The 10,938-nt window shown below is 44.5% G+C and overlaps 1 long non-coding RNA gene and 1 pseudogene across 1 annotated transcript; both read right to left on the reverse strand.

Annotated features, from left to right (window-relative positions):
- Nucleotides 1-1,330: 1,330 nt before the first annotated feature.
- Nucleotides 1,331-2,274, reverse strand: LOC116085190 (annotated as a pseudogene).
- A 215-nt stretch (nt 2,275-2,489) lies between these two features.
- On the reverse strand, nt 2,490-3,067 carry LOC116085234. Its single transcript, XR_004116455.1, has 2 exons — nt 2,805-3,067; nt 2,490-2,686 (listed from the first exon to the last, which is right to left on the reverse strand). It is a non-coding gene; the product is annotated as an uncharacterized LOC116085234 (long non-coding RNA).
- Nucleotides 3,068-10,938: the final 7,871 nt, after the last annotated feature.

Below are 10,938 nucleotides of genomic sequence, written 5' to 3' on the forward strand. Positions count from 1 at the left end.
CAGTGAGGAATGCAGTGGAGCTTCAGGTAGCATTTTGAGAGAGCAGACCTCTTCCCATGTGTTACAGCTCTTATGACAGGAGCTCTCGGACAACAGGGTAGTTCTTGCACCTTTTAATCCTTTCAAATAGGATTCTTATATACAGTTTTGGGATGGGTAAGGTTCTGACAATAGGTACTTCTCATTGGCTTGATCTGAGAGCTTGTGGAAACCTTATTTGCATGTGGGAAGGCTTGGTGCTGCTTCTATGTGACTGATGGCCACACACCTGTGTGTGTGTGTGTGTGTGTGTGTGTGTGTGTGTGTGTAGGAGCTGTAGGAGGCTGTAGCTTTGACAGGAGCCAGGAATCATTCTTTGCAGGTATAAGTCACCTACCAGGTCACCAGCGTTCAAATCCTGTGCTTGACCAGGGACCAGGCTGCATGTGCACAGCTCATCACCCCACAGATCAGTGCATATTTTAATTATTAACTTTCTCCTGTATATCTTGCTGTTCCCAATGGCTGGTTAAAGAACCAGATTAAACTATACAGGACAAATGTTCCTCAAAGTTAATATTGTAAACAAAGCTGTGTTCTAGCCCTCCTGCCCTCCTTCCTGTCCCTCTTCCACTTCATAGCAATAAGGCTAAAACTGTGTAAATGGATGCAGGAATAGGTAATATATGGGTCAGGACTTTAAGAATGGGAGGGATTTTCATGAGTTAACCAAGAAAGCAGAAGGCTAGAAAGGTTTGGGGGTTAAGAAACAAACCATCCTTAGAGGTTTTATAAAACCTGAAGGAAATTTTATTTCTCTTCTCTACTGTGATCTGATGCATTCTTCTGATGGAGGCTGGAGAACTTCCTCAAGACAATCCACGTTTAAAAGCAACCCAAGCTATAATTGCATTGGTGATATTCCAGTGGTGGACTATGGCCAGCTGGCTGAATTGAGGGTGAGAGATCAGAATTCCTCACTGGAACATTTTTCTCTAGACAGTGTATAAACCTGATCTCCAGCTAGGCCCAAATGCTCTGATTCCCACCCATTCTCAGGCCTGCTGGGAAGAGTACACCAGCCCTGCTCCTGCTCTCCAGTTCTGTGTTCAGCCTGCTGATCTGGAGCCAATGGGACAGGAAAGGGCAGGGTCACTTCCTTCATGCCTGTGCCTTGTTGCTTTGATCCTTCTGGTGCTGTTGCTTATCTTGAGCCATGATGTCTGGGATCTTCCACTGAGCCATCTGGCTGTCATAGAAATGTCCAATGATCTTAAAAATGACTTGGTCATTCTCATCCAGGATCTGGTCTCTTGGCACTATCACCTAGGCTACAGTCAAGTTCTGCAGCTCATTCACTGTTCTGCCGCCTTTGCCAATGACCCAGCCAGCTGTTGAAGCTGGAATTTCCTCCTTGGTGCCTTGCTGCCCTTTTGGTGTCATTGTGCATAATCTCCAAGATCATCTTACATGCCAAGGAACAGCCTTCAGGGGTTGAAGGCACGCTGATGGCCTTCTCTGCAGCTCCCATATTCTCCTTACTATGCATATCTGTCTTGGACTGAGTCTGTTGTGTGATGTTCCAGATAGTAGCACCCTCCTTGTCAATGATAGCACCTACATACTTCAAGCCAGGAGCTGGAGGGGGATGTCCATTTGCTGCTGCTTGACTGGAGCCTCTGCTGCCACAGGTGACCCTTGCTGGGGCTGACCCTGAGACCCAAAGCCTTCACTGTGCCCATTCTCGTCAGGACCTTGTGCTATCTGCTCATCAGGTATGTAGGAGACCTTCAAGGCATGGTTCTCCAGTTGGTGGCCATTTAGCTTTATGATGAATGGCTTGCCTGGTCTGCTCCCGGTTGGAGTAGGTGATGTTGACCACTGCCGTCTCACTTTCCATGTTCACTTGTTCATAGTTCTCCACAGTACCATACCGAGCCAGCAGGCTATCTAACACTTTCCATCAGAGCTGAGGTAGAATATTTCAGATCTGTATTTTTCAACTCTTTTGTTTATTGAGGACCAAGTGTTCAATCTTGAGGCGTTTTCCTTGCAGTTCTACTTTCCCTGAAGATTAAAAAAAAAAAAAAGACACAAATGAGATGAGTGTAGAGAAGTAGAGAAGTAGGGGAATGGGGAGCAAGGGGTGGGTAAGGGTAGCTAAATTGTAGACTTCCTGGGGCCTCCTAGGAATTCAGGCACAAGATACAGAGGCCTGTTGAGGGAAAGGTTACTCCAGTCTTGGTAGAAGCCAAAATTTCGTTGTTTTTCAAAATTTTTTCGTTTTATTTCCATTAATCACATGTGCTAGTTGAACAGACCGCTCAGATTTTGGAAAGGTGTGAGTGTTTGGATGAGTGCGCTGCTTCAGTGGCTCCAGAAGTGTCGCTTTTTTACTGTCAGGTAGCTACAAGGAGAGAAGCCGAGAAGCCGGGACCCTCCGGGTCTCTCTGGGGCTGAGCGGGATGGTGGGTGTCGGCGACTCGAGTAAAACCACACCAGTCTGGGAGTCTTGTCGAAGTAGGAACTCACTTTATTGCACCAGTCTCTCATTTTATATAGAGCAGATGACGAGGGGTATGGGGTGATCTGATGGGGACTATGAGATTATTCTACTTTAGCAGTTGCTGGGCAGGCAAGGGTTCGACTAGGTCTTGTAGGTCCTGTTGCAGCCAAAATGATTAGGACAGGTCATGCTGAGTCACTCCTGAAGCAGAAATAACCAAGACAAGTCGCAAAAATTGAGCCAGGCTCAAACTGTTCCTCTAGCCCCAGGATAAGGCCCAACACAGAAGTAGAAGGAAGGAACCAGGGGATAGCAGTACCCTGTTTCTCGCAGTGAGGCGGGAGTAGCGAATTAAAACTTTATTTTCCTGCAAAGCCATGGAGAAGACCTTCGGCTACCAGGGCCTGTTGGGGCAGCTGGGCTAACAAGGAGGGGCAGGTGGGGGGGGGGGCGCAGGGGTTCGAGACAGCTTGGCCAGTGGGGAAGATCCCTCCCTCAGCAGCCACACATCTTTCAGCCCAGCCTTAATTGTGGGGAGCGGTGAAGCTGGAGAGAAATTCGCCATGGCAAGATGGCGCCTACTTCAGCTGTTAACTCCTAGTAAACAACTGTTTGCGCATGAGCGTAGAGAACTGTTTGCGCATGTGCATAGAGTGAAAAAGACGCCATGTCACGGCCCATCCCGGGGCGTTACGTAGGGTAATGAGTGAACAGCCAATCATGGGCAGACACGCCGCACTGTGGTGTATATAAGCAGTGCAGATTTTGGGCTCGACCTTTTTTCCCTATGGATGAGGACAATAAAACGTTGCTGCAGAAGGAACCTAGTGTCTGTGTGTCTTCTTGCTGGTGAGACGACTGCGCGAGCTACACTTAATTTCTCCAGAAGTAAGGCAACCCGCCGCTGCCTCCATGCAAGCCCATGTCCTTGTTCTTAATAGGTGAATAGTATTCCATTGTGTAAACGAACCACATTTGCTGTACCCATTCTTTTGTTGTGGGGCATCTGGATTGTTTCTACGGTCTGGCTATCACAGATAAGACAACTATGAACATAGTGGAGCAAGTGCCTCTGTGGTATGGTGGAGCATCTTTTGGGTATATGCCAAGAGTGGTATAGCTGGGTCTTCAGGTAGAACTATTTCCAATTTTCTGAGGAACCTCCAGATTGCTTTCCAGAGTGGTTGTACCAGTTTGCAATCCCACCAGCCATGGAGGAGTATTCCTCTTTCTCCACATCCTTTCCAACATGTGCTGAGTTTTTGATCTTAGCCATTTTGATTGTTGTAAGATGGAATCTCAGGGTTGTTTTGATTTGCATTTCCCTGACCACTAAGGACTTTGAACATTTCTTTAAGCACATACACCTTTTGAAGGAGGCAGTTTTATAGCAAAAATAATTGTAGTAGGTTCACCTCTAGGATCTATGCTATGTATGCCCCAGCCAAAGGCTGTTGGTCAGATTTATAGTACCAGACATGAATTTCCTTCTGTGAAGCATGCTGTATGTTGGGGTAAACTCCAGGATATTCATGCTACTTTTGTACCCTTGGGCATATCTTACCAGGCTGGTTGTTACTGTAATACACAGTATTCACAAGTGGCTAAGACAGTTCATATTTCCCCCAGGCAACATGCTGTGAAACTCAGAGTAGAAATTCACAGGTTCACATCTCCCGCTGCCACATGGAACTCCAGCAATATTGGATCGCTTGTTAGACCTATCCTTCCAAACTGGCAAATTGGTAAGCTCCCTCCTCCCCACTGGTTAATGTAAATGTCCTCTGATCTGAGGTGAGGGCTGTTGAGCTTCCAGCCACACAGTGGTGCCTTGGGGACAGAGGCATTTACAGTCTTTATGACTGGTCTTCCCACTAACCCTTTGCTCTTGGACATTTTCCCGTAGGTGATATTCTTCCCCTTCTGCTCTAAGTCCTTTTCCTTTTCTAGATGCTGGGTGATCAATTCTCTGGCCATTGCTCAGGGCAGTGGCCTTGAGCTCAGCCCCCAAGTTCACTTTGTGACAACCTGGTGATCTGGTTGGCATTTCTAGCTACAGCATTTATCCTCTGGATGCCAGAATGGACAGATAGCTAGCTCTTACTGCCACACTTACTGGTCTAATTCAGAGGCTAAATTTGGCCCCTAATATACCCACCAACAAATAACTCTAAAAGACCACTTATTGGCTCTTTAAAAACAAACATGTACAACTCTCTTGCCAGTGATCTATGGGCTTACACCTAGCCCCCATTCTCTCACCACTTGCTCTCTGCTCTGGGTTCCCTGCCCCCTGGCTCTGCTTTAGGCTTTCACTCATTCTCTTGCTTCCTGCCTGATCTGACTCCACGGTAGCCAGGCCAACTGGCTTGGCCCTGGCTGGGAAATGGCTCCACTGCTCATTTACCTACTCTCTGCCCCTGCCCAGTACTCTGCTCTGCAGAGCTACTGACTATGCTTCCTTGCTCCTGAGGCCTCCCACCAAGCTGCTCCTCATATCCCTTGCACTGTGCTGTTTCTATTTGTCTGTAGGTTTGTCTCTGCCATGCTTCTGCTATTCCATTCAAAGATACACAGCCTCATTTCTGTCACTCCATCCTAAGTTATAACACATGACTTTCAGTGCCATCTTTTTGGGGGAAGTCTGCCATCTTTGTTGTGCTCAGATAAGGTTTTCCTATGCTATTGCTTCAGTGCAATGTTAGCTAAGGGCAAACACATAGCTGACTGTAACTTCAGCTCCATCTTATTTAAGGATCATCTGCCATATTTGTTATGGGACATTCCCACCTCACTGCCTCCTTACCTTAAGACAGCCTGACTTAAGGTTCCAAAGACACTTTCCAATTAGGATAAGGTTTTCATTCTATCCTGCCTTGGTAAATAATGAATTTTAGTGTTAATTTAAAGATTTACAACAGTAAAAAAAGTTGAAGACCACTGCCTTAAATATATGTTTAGCCTTCCTTTTGTTACTGTCATTAAGTCACCATACCTCTATCAAACATATCTTCGGGTCTTTGTTTTTTATAAACACAACATCCTGCATAGCACCTTCTAGTTCTATGGAAGTTAGGCAGCATGGAGGAATCTCCCAGGTCAGTAGTATAAACTGTACCTGAGGCTTCTACTACCAGATGTCTCTGTCAAAAACCAGGAGACAGATGTTGGTGGAAGAGACATTTTTATTCAAGTCTGGCTTGGGAAAATAAGGAAGACGTTATGACTCATAGAAAAATATGTCTTCTCTTTGAAAGAGAAGGCAGACTCAGGAGGTTTTATAGGGCACAATTTTAAGACGCTTTAAGAAGGCAGTTCTCCCATGCTCCGACTTTTTTCACTTTTCTGTAATTTTTCTTGAGGTCCTGTAACATTCTGTGTCACTATCAATTTACTAATAGGTAAAAGGGACACTTCTGGATTTTCTAAGAGCAAGTAAACATTAGTTTCTCAAGTGAACAATGATACTGGGGAAGGGTTATCAGGACTTGTGTTTATTTTGTCAATCAGTGCTCATCTGAGGGAGGCTATGGCTTCCTGACGAGGCATATCCCTTCTCTCTGATATTTAGTCAGCTCTGCTACACCGCCAGCTTTGTTACTTCAAGTCCTGCCACCAAAATGTAGTGTCCTCAGCAGTAGGTTCTCATATAACCTTCTGATGAGTAATCAAGAACAATGACCTGTATTGTTTTGGGAAGTCTCTAGGATAGCCTTGACCAACAGCTTGAGGGAAGTATTTCACACCTGACACAGGAATTTTTATTTGGCAACTTATGGCTTTGGGAGAAGCAATATCTCCGTTAGTAAATCCATTAAACATATTTTATAGGTGTGTGTGTGTGTGTGTGTGTGTGTGTGTGTGTGTGTGTGTGTGTATGTGTGTAGGAAGTTTATGAGATACTTGGTTTTTATATGGCTTTGTAATGCCTTACCTTCTGACACCTTCCCCTTTTAAATCTTTTCCCCTATTACCTCCTTTCATTCTCCATAATCACCTTGTTCTATCATTCCCCTATTAGAACTTTCTTTCCCCCAGGACTACTACATCTTAAATTTCTTTAGCTACATGGGACAACTGCTTACCACCCACATTTCTTATTTAACAGCCTAAAGGGGCACTGCATGCAAGTGGCTCTTTGGTCTCTCCAGACCTCCTCCTTGTCCTGTTATAAAGTATAGTAATCTTGGGCCTTGACCAAGGACACTTTACCCTCCCTGTTATGTCAGACAGCCACTGTATATAAAGGCATCTGTTGGAAGACACATACAGTGATGCCCTTAGCTTAGGCACACTTCTCTCATGCCTGTCTAATTCTGTCGTTTTTCTGTCCTCCACAGAGTGACAGCAGAGAGCTCCCGGCACAGTATTTGTAGCCTTGACAGTTCTTTGTTGTTGGGTCACCAAAACTAATGTTCTGGAATCCTTTACTGCAGAAACAAGGAAAACATGGAAGCCAGGTTGCTTTTTACAGGCCTCCAGCTCTGTAACTCCATTCCTGGAAGGCCCAGATCAAGCCCAACTTCCATGAAACTCACTGTACTCTGCCCAGGACTGAATGTGCCTTCCCCAGGACCATTTTCTTTCTGTTTCACACTAAGACTGAAGGGCAGCTTCTATTTCCCTCTCTGTATGTTCTCTAATCTCTCTCCCAAATAGCCATTGCAGTCTTGTTAACATGTCTGTGAGTTAAACTTATAGGTAGTGAACAAAAATAGAAGGAAGGGCCCTTAAAAGGCTGGTGATCACAAAGGGTGTCAAAGGCTGTCCAGGGTACAAGGATTCATAGGGAATGGTAAGGACACAGAGCTGTCCTTGCCTCCCTATTTAACTCTCCCTGTTTACCAGAAGCTGAGCTTTCCAGAAGCCTGTCCTGGGACACAGGAAAGCCCTTCAGTACTTTCCCTGTCCAGAGCAAGAGACCTGCTTCTCCCTTTTATGATAAGAATGAAATCAGTTGAAACTTCCTGCTGCACTTACCAGCCAAAGCTAACATACCGTGCTCCATTTCTGCACTTCTGTGGACTTCCTGCATCAGCTGAAGCCCCTTTCCTTATCTTGAGAAGTGTGCACTTGCAAAATAGCTGTTCTAATCTCATTGGTCCCCACTTCTATAAACATACTTGCTGAAGAGAAAGTCCTGTTAATAGTCTTCAGTAGGATATGCTAAAATTTGAACCCACCCATAACAGAAAAGGTCAAAAATGATGCTGAATAGCCTATAAATAGCCTATACATGTTGTGAAACACTCTGGTTTGGGGCCCAGCCTCTCAGAGAACTAGCACAGCTGTCTCACAGGTGCAACAAATCTGAGTTCCCAACCTTTCTGGGTGTCTGATTTTTGTAACGGTGAGACACCTCTCACTACCTTATCTGTGGGGAATTGAAAATTCACTCTCCAAACACTGCCCAGAAATGGCTCTTCCCCCCCTTAAAGTCTTTCTATTCAGCCAGATGAGAGAAAAAAGGCTACTGACAAATTAGGTCCACATGAAGGCAGAAGAAGAAAGATTAGTCTTCTGAACTGAACAAGTACCTGGGGAAGATCCACAGTGTGTTTGTGTGTGTGTGTGTGTGTGTGTGTGTGGTGATAGAACAAAGAGAAATGACATATATAGTGATCATGATTTCATCAAGATGCCCCAGTAGAAGTTGATTCCAGCCACTGTGCTGTTAGCAATAGGTGTGGTAAGCTATTGAACAGTCATGTTGGAGCCACCTGAGGCATGGGGCTCTCCAGGTAAGCTGTCATGTACCAAAACCAAGGACTTTCAGGCAGATTGTGGTGGTCCAATCCTGGACTCAGGAGGCTGAGGCAAGATGATCAGCAAGCAAGTGGCCAGCCTGAGCTATTGAAACCTAGTATGAAGGGGTGGGGGAAGTTGAGCCAAGTAGTGGTTAGTTGTTTCTCACAAAGACACAGAGAAAACATTTCTACTAAAGCTCCAAATGCCAGCATGAGCAGGTAGTGTTGCAGAGGCAGGGCCTCTCAGAAGAGTCCTTGTGAGATCACACATGTTCTTCCTAGGAAAGGTGGCACTGCCGGCTCTGACTGACAATGTGAATGAGTCTGCAATAACTATGAGATATGAAAAGGACAGCATGGGACAGGAAAGGGGCACGCACATAGGATGTACACTGTTACAGAAACCCATTTTGGTGCAGCTGTGAGTAGTGAAAAACAATGAGAGCCATGAAGCCAGCACAGCGGTTTGCCACAGCCCAGCAAAGCTGAGCCTCATGCTGTTTTCACCATTGTTCTGTCTTTTGCTTCAGGTTTCTGGTCTCTATGTATTACATTTGTAGGGGACTTCTTGCATTATGATTCATTTATGTCTTTTTCCCCATAAAATTATTTTTGCTCCCAATTAAGTAACTTTATCTGGCCCTACTAGGAGTCATACCTTACACAGAGACTGTGAAAAGCACACACACAAAAAAGCAAACTCAGAAACAATAGATTTGGCAACAGATCAGATTACAGGCCTCCTCCTATATGTAGTCTACAGGACATTGCCCCCAGAAAATAAAAATTTAATAGCAAGTTTAGTTTTCCTAAAACAACCATTGATAACATATATAGATAATATAAAGTTAATATAAAACTATAAGAATTTGAAATAAGTAGACTGGCTTGCATAAAGTTAAAGTGAGGTCTTTTAAATAAAAAAACAAAGAGAAAACAAATGACTAGAACAAATCAGCCTGCAGCCTGGGAGAGCTTTCAAACTTTATAGCTAGGCTAACTCACAAGTTGTACTTCAACCACTTTTCATTGTTCAGAGCTTGGGGACTTTGTCTAGACTGATTCAGATATTTTTCTGTTTAATGTTTTACTTTCTTGACCAATAGAATATCATATGCCATAAATGCATATGTAGTCTAAAATGATTTGAGATTGATAGTAGCTATGCTCTCTGTACTTGTAACAGTTTCTGGCTTAGTGATCCTGAATTCCATTGCATTGTTTAATAGTGAACATATTTTCTTTCCTCTTCAGTCATGACCATTGGGAATGTAAGGTCTAATAATCTGAGTTGGCAGTTATTGCCTTTTAGACTTTGGAACGTGTCTCTCTATGCCCCCTTTCAACAGCAGCAACAACAAAAACAACAACACAAATAAAATTGTCTTTAGAATTTTGAAAACACTGTTAGTCCTGTGTGTTCCATTGTGTCTATAGTATGATCTGGACTAGTTAAATTCCAAACATATCCATTCCTTCTTCTATAGACTTGAGGGAAGTTCTTTTTTTGTACTCAATAACTTAAAAATCTAATGATCTGCCCAGACATGAACCTATTTCCATCCATTGTACACTGGACATTGGACAAAGGCCATGCCTACATTACCACAAGCTCTGTCACTAAGCCATATTACAAGCCTCAATGACCCTTTAAATCTAAAAATGTAGAGACCAATAGCCTACCATTAGGCTGAGGTCAGAGAGTCTTGTGGAAGAGTTGGGGGAAGGGGTGAGGGAATAAGAGTGATCAGGACACAACAAGAAGACCTACAGAGTCAGCTAATTTGGGCCCATAGGGACTCACAGAGACTGAACCACCAGCCAAACACCATGCAGGGGCTTGAACTAGGCCCCCTACATATTTGTAGCAGATGTTCAGCTCCGACTTCATATGTGTCCCCTAACAATTGGAGTGAGGTCTATATCTGACTTAGACTCTGTTACCTGCCTTTGGATCTCTTTTCCCATAGCTGGGCTGCCTTGTCTGGCCTCAGTGGGAGAGGATGCACTTATTTCTGATGCAACTTGATGTGCCAGGGTGGGTTGGTACTGGGTGATAGAGGAGGGTCTTTTCCCTGGGGAAAAGGGGACAGGGAAATGGGGGAGAATTATAGGGATGGTGAGTGGGACTGGGAACAGAGGAGAGAGGTGGCTCTGATCAGATGGACATAAATGAATAATTCAATGAAAAAGTGCACATCCCTTGGCTTTTGGAGACTTTCTGTTCAAGTAAGCCTTTGACCATTTTTCTCTCTTTCTTTTGTCCTCTCCCCTCCACACAATGTTCCTCTCCTCCCTTTTCACGCTCTTTTTTGAGACAAAGTCTGTAGTAAAACCAATTTAAGCTTATCCCCAACTTGCATCCAAATAAATGACTGAGACTAAGGTTATTTTATCTGGCTTTGACAATTACTGTGGGAGGTGATGTGTTTATAAAAAGATAAAGACAGAGGAATATGTTTTGATGGATGTGTGGTGAGGTATGGGAGAAGGGAGTGCCTCTGCAGGCCCATGCCAAGGTACCCTTCCCCTAAGGAACCAGCTACATGATGGTATAGTATAGAATACAGTTTATTCATAGCATCGGAAGGGGAGTAAAGAGGGTAGCAGAGGCAGAGAAAAGCAGAGAGAGGAAGAGAAGAGGAGTAGAGAAGTAGAGGCTGGCCATGAGCACATGGAGAGAGAGTGGGGAAGGGAATAGAGATG

This window comes from Mastomys coucha, unplaced genomic scaffold (assembly GCF_008632895.1).
Source record: "Mastomys coucha isolate ucsf_1 unplaced genomic scaffold, UCSF_Mcou_1 pScaffold9, whole genome shotgun sequence".
NCBI classification, from domain to species: Eukaryota; Metazoa; Chordata; class Mammalia; order Rodentia; family Muridae; genus Mastomys; species Mastomys coucha.